The sequence below is a fragment of the Balaenoptera acutorostrata genome, chromosome 5, assembly GCF_949987535.1.
Source record: "Balaenoptera acutorostrata chromosome 5, mBalAcu1.1, whole genome shotgun sequence".
NCBI lineage: Eukaryota > Metazoa > Chordata > Mammalia > Artiodactyla > Balaenopteridae > Balaenoptera > Balaenoptera acutorostrata.
Genome location: NC_080068.1, coordinates 78,040,466 through 78,066,876, shown reverse-complemented (window position 1 = coordinate 78,066,876; position 26,411 = coordinate 78,040,466).

The following is a 26,411-nucleotide window of genomic DNA, read 5'->3' as shown; positions in this document are numbered from 1 at the left end:
CCAGAATCCATTATGTTCTTTCTGGAGAAAAAAAAATTAATGGTAAAGTTAAACGGTAGCTTAATCTCAAGCTGTCTACCCTGAAAAATAGAATTAAATTCTGATTTAAATATTTATGGCATCCAATTTGAATATGTATTTGGTAATAGAAAGATATAAATATTTACGTGTGTGAATACATGGGCACCTTGAGAAACACTTGTGTTTCCTAACCACAAATTTCATTGCTTCTTCACTCTGATTGTTAATATGCTATCACAGGATAGGACTGAACTGCCCAAGTTCAACAGTGAAAAATGTCTGCTATTAAGATGACTGAAATCCCTCTCATTTCCTTCCCATAATGCTAGATGCACACAGCTAAACTGAGTCATTTTCATTTTTGTAATAATTTCAATTAGTGGCATTTAGATGAGAGATTAATGGCACATATGAGGCTATGAGCCTCTGGCACATAGCAGGCTCACTAAATATCTATTGAATAGATTAATGGGTTTGCCCCTTTTCGGAACTCTGTCACACTTAACTCCTAAAGTCGGGACCTGCAAAAAGAGAAGTTTGAGATAAAAGAGTACTAAGGATTGCAATTCTAAGAGTCTGTACATACCATTCAGTCCTAAAATATATACCACACTTGCTCCCTAAGTGCTTCATTTACTTTAGTCTTGTTTCCTGAACCAGATTTCAAACAAGGACTGTCATTTATATAAACCCCATGGAACCTAGTACCGTGCTGGTCTTATAGTAGATAATCTATCAAAATGCTCATCATATTCTCTTAATGGTATAGGTTTAATAAATATTTGTTAATATGGTTATGAAAATTATTATCAAGTTGATAAATTTCGTTGGAACTACCAACAGTCTCTTTCCTTCTAATTTTCATAAATTGGACTTTAATTTTCCCCCAGGTTAACACTAGTGTAGTAAATAAATTATCATTTACAACTTAAAATTTTAAGCCAGGTAAATATATAAAATGTAATAGCATTATAAAGAATTACTCTGATGTCACCTTTATGAGTCAGATAAAATTAATTTGTTTGCATGGTCTATGTGGGTTTGATCTCAGCCATACACTAGCATTTTTTTCTCATACAACTTTTTGATTAAGATATAATTCAAATGCTTCAAATTCAACCTTTCAAAGTATACAAGTTGTGCAACCATCGCCACTAATTCCAGAACATTTTGATCACCCCAAAAAGAAACCTCATAGCCAGTAGCAGTCACTCTTCATTCTTCCTTCCCCCCCAACTCCTGGCAACCAGCAATCTAATTTTTGTTTCTATGGATTTTCCCATTCTGGACATTTCATATAAATGGAATCATACAATAGGTGGCCTTTTCTATCTGATTTGTCTCCCTTAGCATGATGTTTTCAAAGCTCAATCCACGTTGCATTATGTATCAGTCCTTGATTCTTCTCTATGGGTTGAATAATATTCCATTATCTAGATAAAGACATTTTGTTTATTTGTTCATCTGTTTGGATTGTTGCCACCTTTTGGCTATTGTGAATAGTGCTGCTATGAACATTCATATACAAGTTTTTGTTTGGACACCTTTTTCTCATTTCTCTTGCGTGTATATCTAGGAATGGCATTGCGGAGTAAAATGATGATTTTACGTTTTTGTTTTTGAGAGAACTACCAATCTGTTTTCCAAAGCAATCACACCATTTTCATTCCCACCAGTAATGTATAAAAAGCGTTCCAATTTCTCTGTCCTCACCAACACTTGTTATTTTCCTTTATTATTATTATTATTTTTATAATCATCCTAGTGGGTGTGACGTGGTATCTCCTTGTGGTTTTGATTTGCATTTCCCTAATGACTAATGATGTTGAGTATCTTTTCACATGCTTATTGGCTATTTGTGTATTTTCTTTGGAAACATGGTTATTCAGATCCTTTGCCTGTTTTTTGATAGGGATATTTGTCTTTTTTATTGTCAGTTGTAAGAGTTCTTTATAATTTCTGGATACAAGTCTCTTATCAAATATATTTGAAAATATTTTCTCCCATTCTGTGGGTTTTTTCATTTTTTTGATAGTGTCCTTTACATCGTTAAAGTTTTTACTCTTGATAATATATATTTAAACATTTGATGAAGTCCAATTTATCCATTTTTTTGTATATGGTACATATACTAAATTAAAAATTTTTCATGTGTAATCATGTACATTATCTACCATCATTTATACAGAAGCAATACAAAAGATTATAGATTTAAGTAGTGGAAAATGACAATTTCCAAGTAATCAAGCATATTAAATAAGAACTCACAGTAAATAGTTAATCTTAACAAAAATTAATCAGAAATTTTCCTGTCTTGAGGATAGTAAGTAAAAATATAATAACATACATTTCCTTTGTATGTTGCATTAAACTCAGTGACTCTTTCATAGCATTTGCTTAATCTTTATCTGTAGATAGTCCTTCTGTAATATTTTTAGCGGGTAAGAGGAAATTTGATAAACCCATTATGTATCTTTCTTTTATTTTCAGAAACATAGTCAATTTTAAGTTGTCCTGTTCAAATAAAGTAGAAAGAAGTAATAGGCAAGATTAGAGCTATTTCCTTATTCAGTAGTTGATGTTGGAAATTTTATTCGAGGCAACATAATGTCAAGGTAGTAGTTACTAATCAGACCTACTTAGTACCTTTCTTGAGCAGATATTTCAATTTGAAAGCATTTTAACGACTATATAAACTGCATACCCAGAGAAATAGAACAGACAGCAGCAGAATTCAAGAAGAGAACAAAGAAACAAAGATCAAGCAGGTTTGCCACATAGTAGGTCCCTGTGTTTGAAACAACTGGAGAACTTTGTAGCAATTCCATTTTAGAAGTTTTCTGTAAACTAGAGTTTAACATCCAAAGCACAAAGCTCAATTTGGAGATGAAGACACTGTTAAATTATTGGGTTACATGGATCGCAGTTACAGAATCCTCCATAACTAGCATTATGCTTACTTTCCAGTATCATAATTTATTCTAATCCTCTATTAAATTCAAGTTTCTGAGAAAAAAATTGAAAGTGATAATAAAGTATTCTCCTAAAGAAGACTTTGCTTTAAAAAATCAATTAACAGAAATTAGAATGAAGAGGTTTTGCATGGATATTGAAGCAGAAGCTATTCTTAATTTTCAGTAAAATTAGGAAGATTGGCTGTGGGGCATTGGTGGTTCCGGAAATATAATTTACTTCACGTTGTCAAATGCCCTTTCAGATTGTACCTTTCATCCACAAAAGAAAATCTCTTTCAGCAACTAGAGGTGAGAGCATTTTGTCATGGCACATATACAAAATCACGTGGCATCGCGGTTGTTCTTTGGGGACAGTGGTGCCCAATCCTTTCTCACTCTCATTTTAGTTGAATTTTAAAAAATGTTTTGTCAGCAGGAGGTTTGTCCACTTCAGATTAACAGCCAGTTGACATGGCTATGAAAGCAAGCCTGCCTTGCCAGGGAATGATCACTCTGGGTTTTCTTACATTGTGAAAGTTGGTTGAGTGTGTCTTTCTTTGGATTCTCTGAAATCCTTTTTGGTGACACTCGCTTGTTTGTGACCTGGGAACGTACACTGGCTGCTTTTCAAATTGGGGTACCAATGTAAGCTTTGTGATGGCAGAGACTGTCTTATAACTTCTATAGCCCCAATGGCTAAAATAGTCTGGTGAGGTGTTTATAAATAATTATTGAATAAAAGAGAAGAGGGAGAAGGAAGAGAAGGAAGAGAAAGAGAAAGGGGGAGGGAGAAGGGGGGAAGAAAGAGAAAGGGAGAAGAGAAAGAGGGAAGGTAGAGGGGAAAGAAAAAAAGGAGCAGAGTAGAAGAAGTAGTAGGGGGAAAGGGTATACATTGATACTGCATCACTAGGATTATATGGTGGCGGGGAGGAGATATGCAAAATTAAAGGACAAGTATAGGACTATTTGGGGAGGATCAACTTTACCCAGAAAACTGAAGTGGGGAGCAGAATATTATATTAAAATAAACATAAATATGTGCTAGAGGAAGATGCAAAACTTGTATTAGATAAGAAACTTATTCCCTGCCTCCACAGACTCATAGAATCTCAAATTGGGAAGAAATCAGAGAAGTCACTTTGTCACATCAGCCATATCAGAAGCTTTAAAACAGGGGTTGGCAAACTTTTTCTGCAAAGGGCCAGATAGTAAATATTTTAGGCTGTGAAGGGCAAAGTCTCTAGCACAACTGCTCCATTATGCCACTGTAGCATAAAAGCACCACACGCAGTATGTAAAAAAATGTGTATGGCTGTGTGCCAATAAACCTTTACTGACAGAAACAGGTGGTGGGACATATTTGGCCTGCGGGCTGTGGTTTGTGGACCCTACTTGCATATTTCCCACAATATCCAGACAATGCTTATAACCACTGTTAACATCTGCAGTAACAGGGAACACACTACTTTTCAAGGAAAACTATTCCATTTTTGTATAACTGTCATTATAGAAAGACATTTTTATATTGAGTCAAAATACACTTTGGTGTTGTTATGGACTGAAAGTTTGTGTCCTCCCAAAATTTGTATGTTGAAATCTAATCCCCAAAGTAATAGTATTTGTAGAAGGGACCTTTAAGGAGATATACCTAGGTCATCAGAGTGGAGCCCTCATGAATGTAATTAAGTGCCTGTATAAGAAGAAGCCAAAGAACTAGGTCACTTGGGTGTTTTCCTCTACCATGTGAGGGTATAACAAGAAGTCAGCAGTCTGCAACCCAGATGAGGGCTGTCACTAGAACCTGACCATGCTGGCTGGCACTCTGATCTCAGACTTGCAGCCTCCAGACTGTGAGAAAGAAATTTCTGTTTATAAGCCACCCAGGCTATGCTACTTTGTTATAGCACCTGAACTAAGACAGGTACTATCTTAATGTTTATTTGTTTATTTTTGTTGTTGTTGTTTAAGGTGCTGTAATTCAATGATTTAGAACAGGATGTTTTGTTTTTTTAGACAGCTTCTGCTTCTACTCAAGATGGAGTAACAATAACTTGATTTACTCTCCCACCTGAAGCAATCAAAACTGAACAAAATATAGGGAATGACAGAATTCAAGATATTGACACTAGGCAACCAAGGACAATGATCCCTGAGAGATGAGAAACAAATGAGGTAAGGCCACAATTGCCTGCAGCTTACTGCCCAGAGAAAATTTCCAGGCCTCAGAGAGTTGGGAACCCAAGTGGAACCCAGCAGTATTTCCCCAACTCTCCCTTGGAGTTGCTGGTCCAAGGGAGCCAAGGTCAACAGAATTCACAGAGCAGATTCCAGGATCAGAGAGAGCAGCACAGAGAGACACCTCTGGAGACGTGCAGAGGGTCCCCTTCAGTTTTTGGTTGGGTGCCGATCTGTGAATGTGTGTGAGGAAATTACCCAGGGTCAGGAAAAGAACCACCTGAAAGGATTAGAGGGAAGAGTGACCAGTTCTTGGAGCTCACGAAAGGCCAGAAATAGTCCCTGTTCCTAACAGACAGAGTGGAAAATCTCATAATTTGCAGATAGTGGTTATAATTCTAAGAAGAGTCTTGTCTCAGGGGTGGGGGAAAATTATTCCTAGACTAAATGCTGCTCTGGTCCTGGATAAATAAACTTAAGAGTTAGATCTGAAAGGATCTGTCTCCAATAAGCTTAACTGAGTTCTAGAACAAAGCTCTGGAACTCAGTTAAGATCTTTATACTACTTATAAAATTATGAAAATATTCAGCTCTTCACAAGGTAAATCTTACAATGTCTTGTATCCAATCAAAAATTGCTGAGCATGCAAAGAAGCAGAAAAATACAATCCATAATGAGGAGAAAAATCAATTAAAACTAACCTAGGGATGACACAGGTGACAGAATTAGTAGACAAGGATATTAGAACATATGTTCAAGAAACTAGAGAAAATACTGAACATTTAAGTAGGGAATGGAAGGTATATATATATATATATATTTAATACAGCAGGTTCTTTTCTTTTTCCACTATTTTATTTTGAAATAATTTTTTTTATACAGCAGGTTCTTATTAGTTATCTATTTTATACATATTAGTATACATTTGTCAATTCCAATCCCCCAATTCATCACACACACACACACACACACACACACACACACACACACACCCCACCCCACCCCCTGCTGCTTTCCCCCTTTGGTGTCCATACGTTTGTTCTCTACATCTGTGTCTCAATTTCTGCCCTGCAAACCGGTTCATCTGTACCATTTTTCTAGGTTCCACACATATGCGTTAATATACGATATTTGTTTTTCTCTTTCTGACTTACTTCACTCCGTATGACAGTCTCTAGATACATCCACGTCTCTACAAATGACCCAATTTCGTTCCTTTTTATGGCTGAGTAGTATTCCATTGTATATATGTACCATGTCTTCTTTATCCATTTGTCTGTCGATGGGCATTTAGTTTGCTTCCATGACCTGGCTATTGTAAATAGTGCTGCAGTGAACATTGGGGTGCAAGTGTCTTTTTGAATTATGGTTTTCTCTGGGTATATGCCCAGTAGTGGGATTGCTGGGTCATATGGTAATTCTATTTTTAGTTTTTTAAGGAACCTCCATACTGTTCTCCATAGTGGCTGTATCAATTTACATTCCCACCAACAGTGCAAGAGGGTTCCCTTTTCTCCACACCCTCTCCAGCATTTGTTGTTTGTAGATTTTCTGATAATGGTCATTCTGACCAGTGTGAGCTGATACCTCATTGTAGTTTTGATTTGCATTTCTCTAATAATTAGTGATGTTGAGCAGCTTTTCATGTGTCTCTTGGCCATCCGTATGTCTTCTTTGGAGAAATGTCTATCTAGGTCTTCTGCCCATTTTTTGAATGGGTTTTTTGTTTTTTTAATATTGAGCTGCATAAGCTGTTTATATATTTTGGAGATTAATCCTTTGTCCACTGATTCATTTGCAAATATTTTCTCCCATTTTGAGGGTTGTCTTTTCATCTTGTTTATAGTTTCCTTTGCTGTGCAAAAACTTTTAAGTTTCATTAGGTTCCATTTGTTTATTTTTGTTTTTATTTCCATTACTCTAGGAGGAGGGTCAAAAAAGATCTTGCTGTGATTATGTCAAAGTGTGTTCTTCCTTTGTTTTCCTCTAAGAGTTTTATAGTGTCCGGTCTTACATATAGGTCTTTAATCCATTTTGAGTTTATTTTTGTGTATGGTGTTAGGGAGTATTCTAATTTCATTCTTTTACATGTAGCTGTCCAGTTTTCCAAGCACCACTTATTGAAGAAACTGTCTTTTCTCCATTGTATATCCTTGCCTCCTCTGTCATAGATTAGTTGACCATAGGTGCGTGGGTTTACCTCTGGGCTTTCTTTTTTAATTAATTAATTAATTATTTATTTATTTTTGGCTGTGTTGGGTCTCAGTCTCTGTGTGAGGGCCCTCTCCAGCTGCGGCGAGCGGGGGCCACTCTTCATCGCTGTGTGCAGGCCTCTCACTGTCGTGGCCTCTACCGTTGTGGAGTACAGGCTCCAGATGCGCAGGCTCAGCAGTTGTGGCTCACGGGCCCAATTGCTCCGCGGCACGTGGGCTCCTCCTGGACCAGGGCTCGAACCCGCATCTCCTGCATCAGCAGGCAGACTCTCAACCACTGCGCCACCAGGGAAGCCCCTACCTCTGGGCTTTCTATCTTGTTCCATTGATCTATGTTTCTGTTTTTGTGCCAGTACCACATTGGCTTGATTACTGTAGCTTTGTAGTATAGTCTGAAGTCAGGGAGTCTGATTCCTCCAGCTCCGTTTTTTCCCTCAAGATTGCTTTGGCTAGGACTTCCCTGGTGGTGCAGTGGTTAAGAATCCGCCTGCCAATGCAGGGGACACGGGTTCGAGCCCTGGTCCAGGAAGATCCCACATGCCGCGGAGCAACTAAGCCCGTGCGCCACAACTACTGAGCCTGCGCTCTAGAGCCCGTGAGCCACAACTACTGAGCCTGCATGCCACAACTACTGAAGCCCATGGGCCTAGAGCCTGTGCACCGCAACGAAGAGTAGCCCCCGCTCGCCTCAACTAGAGAAAGCCCGCGCACAGCAACAAAGACCCAATGCAGCCAATAAATAAATTAATTAATTTAAAAAAATAGATTGCTTTGGCTATTTGGGGTCTTTTGTGTCACCATACAGATTTTAAGATTTTTTGTTCTAGTTCTGTAAAAAATGCCATTGGTAATTTGACAGCAACTGCATTGAATCTGTAGATTGCTTTGGGTAGTATAGTCATTTTCACAGTGTTGATTCTTCCAAACCAAGAACATGGCATATCTCTCCATCTGTTTGTGTCACCTTTGATTTCTTTCAACAGTGTCTTATAGTTTTCTGAGTACAGGTGTTTTACCTCCTTAGGTAGGTTTATTCCTAGGTATTTTATTCTCTCTGTTGCAATGGTGAATGGGATTGTTTCCTTAATTTCTCTTTCTGATCTTTCGTTGTTAGTGTATAGGAATGCAAGGGATTTTTGTGCATTTTTTTTATCCTGCTACTTTACCAAATTAATTGATTAGCTCTAGTAGTTTTCTGGTAGCATCTTCAGGATTCTCTATGTGTAGTATCATGTCATCTGCAAACAGTGACAGTTTTACTTCTTCTTTTCCAATTTGGATTCCCTTTATTTCTTTTTCTTCTCTGATTGCCGTGGCTAGGACTTCCAAAACTATGTTGAATAATAGTGACGAGAGTGGACATCCTTTTCTTGTTCCTGATCTTAGAGGAAATGCTTTCAGTTTTTCACCATTGAGAATGATGCTTGCTGTGGGCTTGCCATATATGGCCTTTATTATATTGAGGTAGGTTCCCTCTATGCCCACTTTCTGGAGAGTTTTTATCATAAATTGGTGTTGAATTTTGTCAAAAGCTTTTTCTGCATCTATTGACATGACCATATGGTTTTTATTGTTCAATTTGTTAATATGGTGTATCACATTGATTGATTTGCATATATTGAAGAATCCTTGCACCCCTGGGATAAATCCCACTTGATCATGGTGTATGATCCTTTTAATGTGTTGTTGGATTCTGTTTGCTAGTATTTTGTTGAGGATTTTTGCAACTATATTCATCAGTGCTACTGGTCTGTAATTTTCTTTTTTTGTAGTGTCTTTGTCTGGTTTTGGTATCAGGGTGATTGTGGCCTCGTAGAATGAGTTTGGGAGTGTTCTCTCCTCTGCAATTTTTTGGAAGAGTTTGAGAAGGATGGGTGTTAGCTCTTCTCTAAATGTTTGATAGAGTTCACCTGTGAAGCCATCTGGTTCTGGACTTTTGTTTGTTGGGAGATTTTTAATCACAGTTTCAATTTCATTACTTGTGATTGGTCTGTTCATATTTTCTGTTTCTTCCTGGTTCAGTCTTGGAAGGTTATACCTTTTTAAGAATTTGTCCACTTCTTCCAGGTTGTCCATTTTATTGTCATAGAGTTGCTTGTAGTAGTCTCTTAGGATGCTTTGTATTTCTGTGGTGTCCATTGTAACTTCTCCTTTTTCATTTCGAATTTTATTGATTTGAGTCCTCTCCCTCTTTTTCTTGATGAGTCTGGCTAAAGTTTTATCAATTTTGTTTATCATCTCAAAGAACCAGCTTTTAGTTTTATTGATCTTTGCTATCGTTTTCTTTGTTTCTATTTCATTTATTTCTGCTCTGATCGTTATGATTTCTTTCCTTCTACTAACTTTGGGTTTTGTTTGTTCTTCTTTCTCTAGTTCCTTTAGGTGTAAGGTTAGTTTGTTTATTTGAGATTTTTCTTGTTTCTTGAGGTAGGATTGTATTTCTATAAACTTCCCTCTTAGAGCTGCTTTTGCTGCATCCCATAGGTTTTGGATCATCGTGTTTTCGTTGTCATTTGTCTCTAGGAATTTTATGATTTCCTCTTTGATTTCTTCAGTAATCTCTTGGTTATTTAGTAACGTATTGTTTAGTCTCCACGTGTTTGTGTTTTTTACGTTTTTTCCCCTGTAATTTATTTCTAATCTCATAGTGTTGTGGTCAGAAAAGATGCTTGATATGCTTTCAATTTTCTTAAATTTACCGAGGCTTGATTTGTGACCCAAGGTGTGATCAATCCTGGAGAATGTTCCATGTGCACTTGAGAAGAAAGTGTAATCTGCTGTTTTTGGATGGAATGTCCTATAAATATCAATTAAATCTATCTGGTCTATTGTGTCATTTAAAGCTTGTGTTTCCTTATTAATTTTCTGTCTGGATGATCTGTCCATTGGTGTAAGTGAGGTGTTAAAGTCCCCCACTATTCTTGTGTTACTGCTGATTTCCTCTTTTATAGCTGTTAGTATTTGCCTAATGTATTGAGGTGCTCCTATGTTGGGTGCATATATATTTATAATTGTTATATCTTCTTCTTGGATTGATCCCTTGATCATGATGTAGTGTCCTTCCTTGTCTCTTGTAACATTCTTTATTTTAAAGTCTATTTTAACTGATATGAGTATTGCTACTCCAGCTTTCTTTTGATGCCCATCTGCATGGAATATCTCTTGCCATCCCCTCACTTTCAGTCTGTATGTATCCCTAGGTCTGAAGTGGGTCTCTTGTAGACAGCATATATATGGGTCTTGTTTTTGTATCCATTCAGCGAGCCTGCGTCTTTTGGTTGGAGCGTTTAATCCATTCGCATTTAAGGTAATTATCAATATGTATGTTCCTATGACCATTTTCTTAATTGTTTTGCATTTGTTTTTGTAGGTCCTTTTCTTCTCTTGTGTTTCCTACTTAGAGAAGTTCCTTTAACATTTGCTGTAGAGCTGGTTTGGTGGTGCTGAATTCTTTTTGCTTTTGCTTGTCTATAAAGCTTTTGATTTCTCCATTGAATATGAATGAGATCCTTGCCAGGTAGAGTCATCTTGGGTGTAGGTTCTTCCCTTTCATCACTTTAAGTATATCATGCCACTCCCTTCTGGCTTGTAGAGTTTCTGCTGAGAAATCTGCTGTTAACCTTATGGGAGTTCCCTTGTATGTTATTTGTCATTTTTCCCTTGTTTTAATAATTTTTCTTTGCCTTTAATTTTTGTCAATTTGATTACTATGTGTCTCGGCATGTTTCTCCTTGGATTTATCCTGCCTGGGACTCTCTGTGCTTCCTGGACTTAGGTGGCTATTTCCTTTCCCATATTAGGGAAATTTTCAACTATAATCTCTTCAAATATTTTCTCAGGTCCTTTCTCTCTCTATTCTCCTTCTGGGACCCCTATAATGAGAATGTTGGTGTGTTTAATGCTGTCCCAGAGGTCTCTTAGGATGTCTTCATTTCTTTTCATTCTTTTATCTTTATTCTGTTCCATGGCAGTGAATTCTACCATTCTGTCTTCCAGGTCACTTATCTGTTCTTCTGCTTCAGTTATTCTGCTATTGATTCCTTCTAGTGTAGTTTTCATTTCAGTTATTGTATTGTTCATCTCTGTTTGTTTGTTCTTTAATTCTTCTAGGTCTTTGTTAAACATTTCTTGCATCTTCTCAGTCTTTGTCTCCATTCTTTTTCCAAGGTCCTGGATCATCTTCACTATCATTATTCTGAATTCTTTTTCTGGAAGGTTGCCTATCTCCACTTCATTTAGTTGTTTTTCTGGGGTTTTATCTTGTTCCTTCATCTGGTACAAAGTCCTCTGCCTTTTCGTTTTGTTTGTCTTTCTGTGAATGTGGTTTTCCTTCCACAGGCTGCAGAATTATAGTTCCTCTTGCTTCTGCTCTCTGCCTTCTGGTGGATGAGGCTATCTAAGAGGCTTGTGCAAGCTTCCCAATGGGCGGGACTGGTGGTGGGTAGAGCTGGGTGTTGCTCTGGTGGGCAGAGCTCAATAAAACTTTAATCACTTGTCTGCTGATGGGTGGGGCTGGGTTTCCTCCCTGTTGGTTGTTTGGCATGAGGCGACCCAGCACTGGAGGCTACAGGTTCTTTGGTGGGGCTAATGGCAGACTCCCGGAGGGCTCATGCCAAGGAGTACTTCCTAGAACTTCTGCTGTCAGTGTCCTTGTCCCCATGGTGAGCCACAACCAACCCTTGCCTCTGCAGGAGACCCTCCAACACTAGCAGGTAGGTCTGGTTCAGTCTCCTATGGGGTCACTGCTCCTTCCCCCTGGGTCCTGATGTGCACACTACTTTGTCTGTGCCCTCCAAGAGTGGAGTCTCTGTTTCCCCCAGTCCTGTCAAAGTCCTGCAATCAAATCCCGCTAGCCTTCAAAGTCTGATTCTCTGGGAATTCCCCCTCGCTGGACCCCCAGCTTGGGAAGCCTGATGTGGGGCTGAGAACCTTCACTCCAGTGGGCGGACTTCTGTGGTGTAATTGTTCTCCAGTTTGTGAGTCACTTACCCAGTGGTTATGGGATTTGATTTTATTGTGATTGCACCCTTCCTACCATCTCATTGTGGCTTCTCCTTTGTCTTTGGATGTAGGGTATCTTTTTTTGCTGAGTTCCAGTGTCTTCCTGTTGATGATTGTTCAGCAGTTAGTTGTGATTCCAGTGCTCTCACAAGATGGAAGGTATATTTTTACACCTATGTTGAACTTCTAGAGATGAAATTAAAATGCCTGAGATTAAAAAAAATTACACTTGGAATCAATGGCAAATTTGACATTATGAGGAAATGTAAAAGCATAGTAATAGAAAAAAATTCAAAATTAAACAGAGAGAGGAAAAGACTAGGGGGAAAAAAGAGCATCAGTGAATTGTGGAACAACTTCAAGTGGCTAAAAATATGTATAATTGGAGTCACTGAAAAAGAGGAGAGATCAGAGAGTGGAAAAAATACTGAAGAAATAATGGCTGAAATTTTTCCAAATTTCCCAAACTTGATGAAAACTATAAACCCACAGATATAAGAGGTTCAATGAACCCAAGCACAAGAAATATGAAGAAAACTACACCAGGGATAAATAACCAAGGATAAAGATAAAATGTTGAAAGCTATCAGAGAAAAAATAATTATGTACAGAGGAACAAAGATAAGTTTATTAGTAATTTATTGATCCACAATAATTACCCCTAAGCCTAATGGTTTAAAATAACAAGCATTTATTATCTCACCATTTATTTGGATCAGGAATGCCAGAGCAGCTTAGTTCAGTGGTTTTGACTCAGGGTCTCTATTGAGGTCATAATCTATCACAAAGGGCTACAATCACTGAAACCTTCTCTGGGGTTGAAGGGTCCCTTTCAAACATCATTCAAGTTCTATTGGTAAGAGGCTTCAGTTTTTTGCCGGCTATTGGCCAGAGGTCTCAGTTCCTCACCACATGGGTTTCTGCACTGGTAAGTGCCCTTACAACATGGCAGCTGGTTTTCCCCAAAGAGAGTGAAAAAGGGAAAAGAGTGAGGCAGAAGCCACAATGTCTTTCATAACTTAGCTTTAAAATGAAATACCATCACTTCTGCCATATTCTGTGGTTCACACAGAACAATCCTGATACGGTGTGAGAGAGAACTATACAGGGACATAAAAACCAAGAGGCAAGGATCTCTAGAGGCCATCTTGAAGATTGGGTACCATAGTCTGCCTTCTGGGCCCAAATGATTCACCTCCTTCCCAAAGGCAAAATATATTTACTTTCTTTCAAGGCCTCCAAAAGTCTCATTCCAAAGTAAGCAGCAGAAAGGAAATAATTAAGATCAGAGTGGAAATCAATAAAATAGAAAATAGAAGAAAATAAACAATAGAAATAAATCTATGAAACCAGAAGATAGTTCTTTAAGAAGATAAATAAAATTGATAAACATCTAGCCAGACTAAACAGGAAAAAAAGAGAGGATACAAATTACCAGCATCGGAAATGAGAGAGGTGACATCACTATAAGTATTATAGCCGTTAAAGAATAATAATATTATTAATAACTTTGTTCCAATAAATTTAATAATGTAGATGAAATGGATAACTTTCTTGAAAGACACAAACCAACAAAGTTCCCTCAGGAAGATGCTGATAACCTGAGTAGCCCTATATCTATTAAAAGATTGAATCTGCCATGAAAAAGCTTTTTCACAAAGAGCTCCATGTCCAGATGTTTTCACTGTTGAATACCGTTAAACATTTAAATAAGAAATTATACCAATACTACACATATTCTTCTAGAAAATTGAAGAGGATTGAACACTTCTTAACCAATTCTATAAGAACAGCATTACTATGATACCAAAAGCCAGAGAAAAACACTGTGAAAAAGAAAATTACAAACCAACATCTCTCATGAACATAGACACAAAAATTGTCAACAAAATTTTGGCACGTTGAATCCAAAAAAAAAAAGCATTTATTTGAGGAATATAAGATTGGTCTAAAATCTGAATATCAAGTCAATGTAATTTACCATATTAACAGGCTAAAAGAAAGCAAAAAAAAAAAAAGATATAAATCCAGGGCCAGGACTAAGGTGAATTAAGTGATGCAAGTGAGGCACTTACCTCAGGCACAAAATTTAAGGGGGCACCAAAAAACTCAGTAATCAAGATAAATGATATTTTAGTGTAATATTTTTAAAAAATAAAATTAATGCAAAAAATTCTTGAACAAAATATCAAAATTTTAACTAAAGGAAGGGTTGGCATGAATGATTTTTCCTTTTGCCTCAGCTCTAATATAGCTCAGTCATTGTTAGATTTCATTTATATAAAATTCTAGAAAATGCAAACTAATCTATAAGCACAGAAAGCAGATCAGTAGTTGCCTGGGGCTCGGAGAGGCAAGGAGAGGGAAAAGGGAGGGATTACTTAGGGTCACAAGGGAACTTCTGGGGGTATGTTTATTATACTGATTATGCTACATGATTTCTCAGAGATATACATATGGCAAAACTTATCAAATGATACACTTTAAATTTGTGTGGTTTATTTGATATCAGGCCTACGTCAACAAAGCTGTTTAAAGAAATAAAAACAATGGCTTTGTGACCCTGGGAAAGTACTTTTCTAAACATCATTTTCTTTATGTCTAAAATAGGAGTAATTGAGGGTACCTATCTCATAAGGTTGGTGTGGGGATTAAAAGGGTACAGTGAACAGTCAGTGTTAACAACACAGCCCAGTGTGAACTCCAGAATTAGATTCCTTGGGCTTGAATCCCCACTCTACAACTTACTATCAATATGACCTCAGACTAGTTACCAAACTTTATGTCTAGGAATAACAGTACCTAACTCACAGGTTTATTATCAGGATTGATGACAAATATTTCTGTAAAGCTGTCTTGTACATAGTAAGTGGTCAATAAATCCTAGCTATCATCATTATTTATTTTTATTTGCCAAACAGAATGATCCAGAACAAGTCAGATGCTTTTCTTGAAGAATTTGAAAATGACTGCTCTAGGAGATTAATAATACTCAGATCTTTTAGCCATTTCTCAGCTGTCAGTTTTCAGACTTCTCACCCTTGTTGGCAATTACCCTTTGGAAGTGTTCCAGTTTATTGATATTATTATCCTTTTAACTGTGATGTCTGTGTCTGACTGGCTGCTTATGGAGGGGAGATTTTACCCCCTCTGTCTATAGCTACTTTGCTCTGAACACTACTTCCATTAAAGCACCTTTTTCATAGCTACACTTCACTGTTAATAACATTGCAGACAAGGTTTAGCCCTAAAGCTTTTTCATATGTGCTGCCATTCAACTCTGCTTACTTTATTTTTTTATGTCAAAAGAACAAGGTCTTACTTTTTTATTTTTTATATTTATTTCTTTACAACTTTAATGGTTAAGGTTTTTCATTGTTGTTATAGTACATTGTTTCTTTGTGTCTTTCATTTCTTTGGTGTGCTGCCCACTGTACTTGAAATATTATTTGTAGGAATAATTTGAGGTCTAGATGAAGGGTTCCTTCCTCAAAAGAAGATTTGCATTTATTTCTGCCAGGTCCCTGGGGGGCACAACCAACATGAGACCAATAGGTCCAAGTCGTGAGATTCCCAACTCATACAGAAAGTCTGTCTGAAGTCTCATTTACTTCTGGTTCAGCCTGACCCTAAGGGTGTATCCAGCATACTGTGGGGAAGGTCTCTTATTAGACTTTGCATCTTCTGCAGACCTGTGCTTTCATTTCTGACCTCCTCACCAGTCAAGGCCACCTCAACGAAGGTTCAGATTTACTGGGATCAACAAATACCCTCAGAGCAAAAGCAGATTCTGTATCCTGAGCACCTTTCTGGCTTCCTGGGTTAGCTTCAGTATTAGCCTTTAATTCCCTACTATTTTGAAGCATCCAGTTATTGTTTTCATATTTTTCCAGAATTAATTTTTCTATGGGAACACTGACCTGAAAAGCCTTGCCCACCATTACAGGAAATGAAAATTCACCCATACCCACCCCAACTCTTTGAGAAGAATACAGAACCAGAGAAAACCAACCAGAGTCTATGAAAAGCAGCAGGTCCTTCAGAGTATGTTGTGTGGCACTGTGCAGAGCAGAGAGGAGAAAAGTGAGGGGACCACAAAGGGTGTATACGAAGTTGTGGTGAAGGAAGATGAGAGGCTCCTACAAGCCTCTGGGTGCAAGAGAATTTTAAATAGTGAAGATTATTTATTTATTTATCTATATTTTTAAAAAAATAGTGACAATTTAAAATAAGAGCTATTATGTACTTGTACTTGGACCCCCTTAAATGTTTGGGAGAACAAAGAGAAAAGTTTCTATTTTGGCTAACTTCTTTAAAATGATATCATTCTATGGTTGTGCTATAGAAATCTCTGCTTTATCAACCTTGTATGTACTTGTTTACTACAGCTGATTAAGAGAGTGAAAAGGGAGGGAGGACACAGAAAGGAGGGAGAGAGGAGCAGAGGCATCAAGAGCAAGGCTGCAAAGACATTTATTGTGTCAGTAGTGTTAGCACCTGTTTCATGTGAGAGAGAGAAGAAGGTTGAATGAAACATGAACTCCGGCCTGTAGAAGCTCATTGTCCAGTGACGGGGGGAACACTATATCATCAAATAATTCTAATACAATCCAGATCTAACGAAGTTTTATTAAGCATCAACTAAGTGCCAGATGTTTTCTAAGAAAGAAAAAAGCAACCCTTGACATCTACTGATTGACCTTAAACTTATAGCTATGCTTGCATGTGCTCAGAAGCGGGCCTAGAGCTCATTGCTAGGTCAAGTTATTCTCCTTTGGACATAAACAATCTCACAAAACACCAAAATCAGTCAAGGTCACTCTGGGACCACGAGAAAGTGAGAAAAAACAAGACCACTTCATAATATTGTGCAAGCATGGACAAAAACAAAGTCACCGTACAACCCACAAAATACCAAATAGCTCCATTTCCCAGCTAATAGGACTCAGTACTGCTTCCTTACCTTTAGAATTTAACCTCACTCTACTCGTCCTATAAATAAATATTGAGTTATCCCATCATTAACTGTCCCTGCATTCTGACAGCACTCAATCCGGAGTGAACCTGCTTTTTTGATCCTCCCACAAATCACCCAATCACAGCCCAAATCCTGTAATAGGCCCTTTCTAACACCCTCCTACTGAGAGGCCTCCCTCTTCCCATGGTGTGCATTCTCCCTCACTGCAATGAGTGATAAACCCAACTTATTCAACTGCAGGTGTGTTCTTAGCTTTGGCTGGAGGGCATCACCATTTCAAATATATTATTTACTGTAATCTTCATAACAAGAGCATAAGCTTGAATTTACAGATGATCTTACAGCTGCTACAGGTTAATTTAATTCAAAATTACAGGCAGAAAGAGACAAATCTGGGATTTGAATATAGGCCCTTAGAATGCTTCTCACTATCTCAAATGACAGAAGACAGGGAGCAAGATAGAAAAAAGAAAGTCCAAAAATAGACAAAAGATTTTTTTCCTCACTCTCTTTAACTGTCACTTTCATGGAGCAATATCTCCATCTTGTGATATTTTATAACGCAGGTTTTTTTTTTTTTTTTAATATTTTTCTACTATATTTTTTTTTCTTTTTTTAAATTTTATAGCTACTTTATTTATTTATTTATTTATTTTTGGCTGTGTTGGGTCTTCGGTTCGTGCGAGGGCTTTCTCTAGTTGCGGCAAGTGGGGGCCACTCTTCATCGCGGTGCGGGGACCGCTCTTCATCGCGGTGCGCGGGCCTTTCACTATCGCGGCCCCTCCCGTTGCGGGGCACAGGCTCCAGACGCGCAGGCTCAGTAGTTGTGGCTCACGGGCCCAGGTGCTCCGTGGCATGTGGGATCTTCCCAGACCAGGGCTCGAACCCGTGTCCCCTGCATTAGCAGGCAGATTCTCAACCACTGCGCCACCAGGGAAGCCCTATAACGCAGGTTTTTAATAATTTGGATCTTGCAACTATAGGTGATCATTCGTATGCCACCAAGATTTAAGAGAATATTTTCTTGTTATTTGCCCCATAGGCAAAATAAAATTGAGCCATTCAATTAAAAACTATAGTTTATGAGGAAAGAAATGTCTTTTATTGTCATCTATAGTACTTTTTTTCCCCTTGAAAGATAACCCTATTGCCTCCTTTCACTTTAAAATAATGCTCTTCCTTAAGATGACTAAAATCACATATAGCATATTGGTTGTCTCTGTGTCAAAGATAGGAGTGAGAGACTTTTCACTGAATACTCTCTTATATTTTTTTAAAAAATTTAAAACCATGTGAATAAATTACCAATTCAAAACACAAAGTAAAAAATTTTTAAGGTCAAAAATAAAATATACATCTATACCCCTTTTACTTTTTTAAAGATAAATGGAATCTGCAACTAAGGTACTACAGAGAATAAGATGAATTCTCTTTTGGTTTTTCATTCATCAGTTGTAATTGACCCATATTCCTTAAATATGAGACTAGCAGCAGGAAGGAAATACACAGACTAGGAAGAACTCAAGTAAAAAAATGACAAAGAGCCAGATATAAATAAAATAGAGGAAGACAAACACTTCATGCTGGAGTATGTGAATATAGCAATGAATATATTCCTAAATAATCATACTATCTGGACTTCAAGAAAATCTTTTCTGAGTCACTTGAAAGAGTATAATTATAAATATAAAACAAAGTAGCACTGGCATATGGAACAAGTACTGTACTGACATACTTATGCTAAAAAAATTATTTGTAGTTTATCTGAAATTCAAGTTTCACTGAGCATTCTGTAAATTATCTGGCAACCCTAGCTAAACATCCATTTAAAAAATCATAGACAACTCAGCATTTTACCAGCAGATGGCTCCCCAAATCTAGTTTAGAATAAGATAGTACACTCAGACCTAGTGAGGAGTCATTATTGTTTCAGGGTTTTTGTTGTTTTGAGTGTTTATTTGTTTGATTGGTTTGTTGTGGGTGGGTTAGTTTTTGTGGGGCATGGAAATTTTAATTTAATTATACGAAAACATAAAACATCCCTTCCAGCCATTTCATATGATTCTTCATAATCCTTTAGAATTAAAATGAAAAACAAGTTAATTTTTAATTTTTTCTTATATTTGCTCAAGCATTTAAATGCTAAGGCAACATGTATAATTTCAGTGTAAAGTGGCTCTGACATTTCACAAAGGAATTTCATACCAATTAAATTATGTATCCTGAGCTTTAGGGCAAAGCTCTCCATAAAAACCATACCTTTACTTCTTTCATGCAGTCTGATTTGCTAGGATATTCTAGCATTGAGGCATGAGCTCTGTTTTTATTTATTTATACCTTTTTAAAAAAATTGAAGTAGGGCTTCCCTGGTGGCGCAGTGGTTGAGAATCTGCCTGCCAATGCAGGGGACGCGGGTTCGAGCCCTGGTCTGGGAAGATCCCACATGCCGCGGAGCAACTCGGCCCGTGAGCCACAATTGCTGAGCCTGCGCATCTGGAGCCTGTGCTTGGCAACGAGAGGCCGCGATAGTGAGAGGCCCGCACACCGCGATGAAGAGTGGCCCCCGCTTGCCACAACTGGAGAAAGCCCTCGCACAGAAACGAAGACCCAACACAGCCATACATACATACATACATACATACATAAAAAGAATGTAAGCAGACAAGAATAGCATTAAAAAAATATATAAAAAATTAAAAAAAAAAAAAAATTGAAGTAGGGGGCTTCCCTGGTGGCGCAGTGGTTGATAATTCGCCTGCCAATGCAGGGGACATGGGTTCGAGCCCTGGTCTGGGAAGATCCCACGTGCTGCAGAGCAACTGGGCCCGTGAGCCACAGTTACTGAGCCTGCGCGTCTGGAGCCTGTGCTCCGCAACAAGAGAGGCCGCGATGGTGAGAGGCCCGCGCACCGTGATGAAGAGTGGCCCCCGCTTGCCGCAACTAGAGAAAGCCCTTGCACAGAAACGAAGACCCAACGCAGCCATAAATAAATAAATAAATAAATTAAAAAAAAAAATTGAAGTATAGTTGACGTATAATATTATATAAGCTACAGGTGTACAGTATAGTGATTCACAATTTTGAAAGGTTATATTCTATTTATAATTATTATAAAATGTTGGCTATATTCCCCATGTTGTACAATATATTCTTGTAGCTTATTTTATACATAATAGTTTGTACCTCTTAAACGAGCTGTGTTTTGACCCAAAACACACACCCAGTGCTCCCAATGAAATAAGTGATTCAACAGAATTTTTTGATATGCCACAACTTTACTAACTTTTTGCCAATGCCAGAATGTCTTGATATATTCAAGTGTATTTTCTAAGAAAAAAGTATTATAGAAACAACTGTTGTCTTAAAGTCTATTTTGTTTGATAATAGTATAGCCAGTCAAGCTCTCTTTTGGTTCTGTTTTGCAAGGCTATAGTTTTCCATACTTTCACTTTCAGTCCATTTGTGTTTTTGAATCTAAACATGTCTCTTGCAGCCAACTTATAGTTGGATTTTTTTTTTTTAAGAAAGATTTTTTTTTAATTTTATTTATTTATTTATTTATTTTAAATTTATTTATTTATTTTTGGCTGTGCTGGGTCTTCGGTTCGTGCGAGGGCTTTCTCTAGTTGCGGCAAGTGGGGGCCACTCTTCATCGCGGTGCGGGGACCGCTCTTCATCGCGGTGCGCGGGCCTTTCACTATCGCGGCCCCTCCCGTTGCGGGGCACAGGCTCCAGACGCGCAGGCTCAGCAGCTGTGGCTCACGGGCCCAGCTGCTCCGTGGCATGTGGGATCTTCCCAGACCAGGGCTCGAACCCGTGTCTCCTGCATTAGCAGGCAGATTCTCAACCACTGCGCCACCAGGGAAGCCCTATAGTTGGATTTTTAAATCCATTCTACTCACCTCTGCATTTTAATTGGCATATTTAACCCATTTACTTTTAATGTAATTACAAATTAGGATTTATATCAACCATTTTTCTATTTGTTTTCTGTATGTCATATGTCTTTGTTCTTTTATTCCTCCATTTCTGCCTTCTTTTGCTAAATTAAACTTTTAAATGGATATTTTAAATAGATATTGTTAGGCAAATATTAAAATAGATATTTAAATATCTTTCTCCTATAAACTGGCAATCTTTCTCAGTCTCATCAAATCCTTCCCCACGTGCTTTTTTCTTAGTAAATAAATCACAGACTTGAACATATCAAGAAACAAATAGAAAGAGTGAAGAGAGTTGCCTGGGGTTATGCAACAAATTCATGGCAACACTAAGATTAAAAACCAGGTCTTCTGGGCTTCCCTGGTGGCGCAGTGGTTGAGAGTCTGCCTGCCAATGCAGGGGACACGGGTTCAAGCCCTGGTCTGGGAGGATCCTACATGCCGCGGAGCAACTGGGCCCATGAGCCATAATTACTGAGCCTGAGCGTCTGGAGCCTGTGCTCCTCAACAAGAGAGGCCGCGATAGTGAGAGGCCCGCACACCACGATGAAGAGTGGCCCCTGCTTGCCACAACTAGAGAAAGCCCTCACACAGAAATGAAGACCCAACACAGCCATAAATAAATAAATTTTTAAAAAAACCAACAAAAAAACAAACCAACCAGGTCTTCTGGACTTCCCTGGTGGCGCAGTGGTTAAGAATCTGCCTGCCAATGCAGGGGACACGGGTTCGAGCCATGGTCCGGGAAGATCCCACATGCTGCAGAGCAACTAAGCCTGTGCGCCACAACTACTGAGCCTGCGCTCTAGAGCCCAAAAGCCACAACTACTGAGCCCATGTGCCACAACTACTGAAGCCCACATGCCTAGAGCCCATACTCCACAACAAGAGAAGCCACTGCAATGAGAAGCCCATGCACTGCAATGAAGAGTAGCCTCCGCTCGCCGCAACTAGAGAAAGCCTGCATGCAGTGACGAAGACCCAACATAGCCAAAAATAAATAAAATATAAATTAAAAAACAAAAACAAAAAAACCCCAGGTCTTCTGACTCTAGTTTCAAAGTTCCCACTACCACTGTGCCATATAAGTGGATGGAATTAATCTGTGACATGAGATCCTTCTATTTTTTTTTTTTCGTCAGTTCTGAATTTCTTATATTTTCTTCCTCTTGTTTCAGAGGAAGCATTGTTTCTCTAACTAATTCTTGAACTCAGGACTCTTAATACTGTGCTTCCCCAAGTGTGAGGCCAGCATCATTAAAGGTATGAGAAATGATTTGAAGTGGTTCGCCAAACCAGTGTTGAATAACAACACACAATGAGAAAGCTGCTTTATCCAATCCTCTTTTATTCCCTCTGTCAAGGAGAAAAGTGTCATTTTTGTACTGGTGTTTAATGCCTCTCTAACATTGCCCATCTCCCTTTTTAAGCAAGAACAATCAACCTCAAGCCTGGATCATTGGTACAACCATTCTAGCTAGAATTCAATAGTGTTATTTTGCTTTTATTGTTGTTATTTCATTTATGGCAAATGATAATGATTTTCCATTTACAAGTTTTCTATTTAAGTAAAACCATGATTCTGAGTTAAAATAAAATACTGAGTAAGTAATATAAATGGCAGTATATGGATATGGAAAAATAACTCATGAACGTGGTGTTTGAATGACCAACTCTGGGAAACTACTCTGTTGCTGCAATCTATTACAATGGTTGTCCGTTGTAACCCTTGTTTCTCTTGGGCCACAAAGAACAGTCAAGGGCTGGGATGATAAGTCTCCAGAATCCTCTTTTCCCCTTGCATTTAACTCAAACTCTTCCTTAGTTGTTTTGTCATTTTTGGCTTCTAAATCTCAGAATTATTCCTAATGGTGCTTTCTCTGAACTGCCATGCTCTGGACTTTTGTTCCTTTTCACTTGCCCACCCTTCAAGACTCTTTGCTCCATCCCAGTCTTCTGCTGCTTCCAAATTAAGGACGATATTTTTCCCCCTCTGCAAGTGGTTATGTCTCTTTTGGTTAATCTTGATGGTCTTGTGTTAAAGAACCCACAATCATATTTTGATTTTCCTAAAGGGATCTTCACATTTCTTTTTCAAGTTGTTTGGGACGAGTTTCCACAAGGACTAGGCAAGAAAACTCTTTGAGTAATGCTACCCTCTGTGATATGCAAAGTATTCCTTTACACCAACTCTCACCCAGCATCAGAGGATGATGTTCCTTTACCTCAGGGTGAGTTTCCTGCCTTCTTGGGTATTCCCTCCTCCCTCCTCTGGAGTGGGCTATTTCAGTATCTGTCAGTCCCCAAATGTACCCTACCCATGAGACCCTGAGGATCCTCAGACAAAAAGGGTCCCTGATGCCTGCCCAAGCTTAGGTCCACAATGGAACACTAGATAGCTTTGCCAAATAAAAAATAATAAGGAAAAGAATTATTGTAAAGAAAATCGATGGTACCATTTCTAAATAACCATAATGATAAATTGCATCATGATGTTTAAGAACACAAGTTATAATTCTTTGTTTCACATGCTTTTTACATTTCTATAACAAGCTTCAGTGGAACTGAGCACAGTTTTTTATGCCCAGATCAAACTGAAGCAAGTGAGCAAATGTTTTTTGAATACCTACTTGGCTAACATACAGGAGCTACTCTGAGTCAAATGCAAGGAATGTTAATTTACAAATATTTCAAATACTATACCCCCTGGGGAAAGAAAATCACTTCTTTAAGTTCCTTTTGCAGAAAATTCCAGGTAACTAACTTTTAATTTTCTACACCATCTCTGATTTAATGTTCCGATCACATTACAGAGTGCGACTTAAACAAAGACTATATTTTTTTCCTATCTTCTTTCACAACAGTTGAATCCACGTACCTATCTCTATGGTTACTTCTGTATAGCGCTCACTGAGATTTGATATGCTTCCTTCTAGCCCTCCCCTACAATACTTTAAGTCCACAATGAGTCCATAAGCCAGGAGTAAAAGGTAAGGAGGCAGGATTATACACATGCTTAGAGTAAATAGTAACCATGAATTCACCGACCCACAACTGTTGGCCTAAGCTTTACTTTGGGGATAGAGACTCTCATTAAATCTTGTTTTCAATACAGTGAGCTGTCACTTACATTGATCAATCATTAAAAACAAAACAAAATGAAACGAAAAAAACAAGAGCTCCTCAAATTATAGTTTGAAAGGCAGTAGTATTTTAAAGTTTATAGCTAGCTTTTACCTCACATTTTCTACAGATTGTACTGTGTACTGCGTGTGTATAATAAAATATATCATGACCCCTAAAACATCTTCACATTTATAATGTTCTGTGCAGGTATGTATGTATGAAAGAGTGATATTTTGCTCTTTCTGAAAATAAAAAGCATCTGGGAATAAAAAGATATATAATAAAATTTAAAAGATATGATAAAACTATCTTAGAGTGTGTGTATTGTTCAAGTTGTGAGAGTAGAAGGATGGCAGAAGGGGGGTTACAGAGCTGTACATAAATATATATAATAAAAATTGAAGGGTGTCCAAATACAAGTATATCCATCAATTTCTTGAGGGTAAGGTCCCAGATCATTCTATACACTCATTTAGTTTACCTCCAGGGCTGAGCAAAGTGTGAGGTATATGGTAAGAATTTAATATATACCTGTTAAATGAATGAATGAATGAATGTGCATATGCATGCACAAAATGTTATGGGAACATAGAGTAGGGAATGCTTGACATTGAGAATAATGGAAGTGAGTGAACTGGTGGGTGATGGGGTCAGGGGGTAGAGGCTTGTAGCAGATTGCTACTAATAGTTCCCCAAGGGCTTCCCTGGTGGCGCAGTGGTTGAGAATCTGCCTGCCAATGCAGGGGACACGGGTTCGAGCCCTGGTCTGGGAAGATCCCACATGCCGCGGAACAACTAGGCCCGTGAGCCACAACTACTGAGCCTGCGCGTCTGGAGCCTGTGCTCCGCAACAAGAGAGGCCGCGACAGTCAAAGGCCCGCGCACCACGATGAAGAGTGGCCCCCGCTCGCCGCAACTAGAGAAAGCCCTCGCACAGAAACGAAGACCCAAACAGCCAAAAATAAATGAATAAATAAATAAATTAAAAAATATATGTGTATATATATATATATTAAAAAAAAAATAGTTCCCCAATATCCATTCTCCCCTTCTTCTCTAGCAATAGTACCCTTCATTTCTAGCTGGACACATTTGCCAACGCTCTTTGCTGCTAGGGATGTCATGTGACTGGCCGACGGAAGGTAAGCAAAAGTTACGTGTGCACCTTTCAGGTCATGTCTTTGAAAGTAATAGGCATGTCCTTCCTTTCCTCTTTATTCCTCTAACCACTGGCTGGAAACGGACATCGTGGTAAGCCATCTTGGGCTAAGCTGACAAGGGCAAACCCTTCAGATGTATTCTAAAATAGGAGTCTGGGCCTTGACAACTTTGTGGAGGAGAGCCACTATGCCAACAAGACTTTATGTGAGAAATAAACTTCTATTTTACTGAAACCAGTGGTTATTTTGAGTCTCTGTTGCGGAGGCTAAATTTACATTCTAATACAAGTGCCAGGAAGGCTTTTACAAAAGGTGATGCTTGCACTGAGTTTCAAAGATTGAATAGGAGTTCACCAGGTGGACAAAAAGGGAAGAGCATTCAAGACTGAGGGAACAGCATGTGTAAAGATATGGAAGTTTAAGGAGTGATTTTAGGATGCCAAGCAATGATGCTTTAAAGGCAGATTGGGACTTCCCTGGTGATCCAGTGGTTAAGGCTCTGCGCTCCCAATGCAGGGGGCCCAGGTTCAATGCCTGGTCAGGAAACTAGATCCCACCTGCTGCAACGAAGATCCTGCACACGGCAACAAAGATCCCACATGCCACAACTAAGACCCAGCGCAGCCAAATAAATAAATACATAAATATTAAAAAAAAAAAAAAAAAAGGCAAACAAAGGCCAGATAACAGAAGACCCTGTCTGCCTTGCTGAAAAGCTGGGTTTTGTCCTGGTAGACAAGAAGATACTGTATGGGAGGTATGCTGGAGAGTGAAAAGATTAAAGTCTCACAACTCACATGCAAAATAAGGTGGGATAATTAGTCTGTTTCGTAGGACAGGG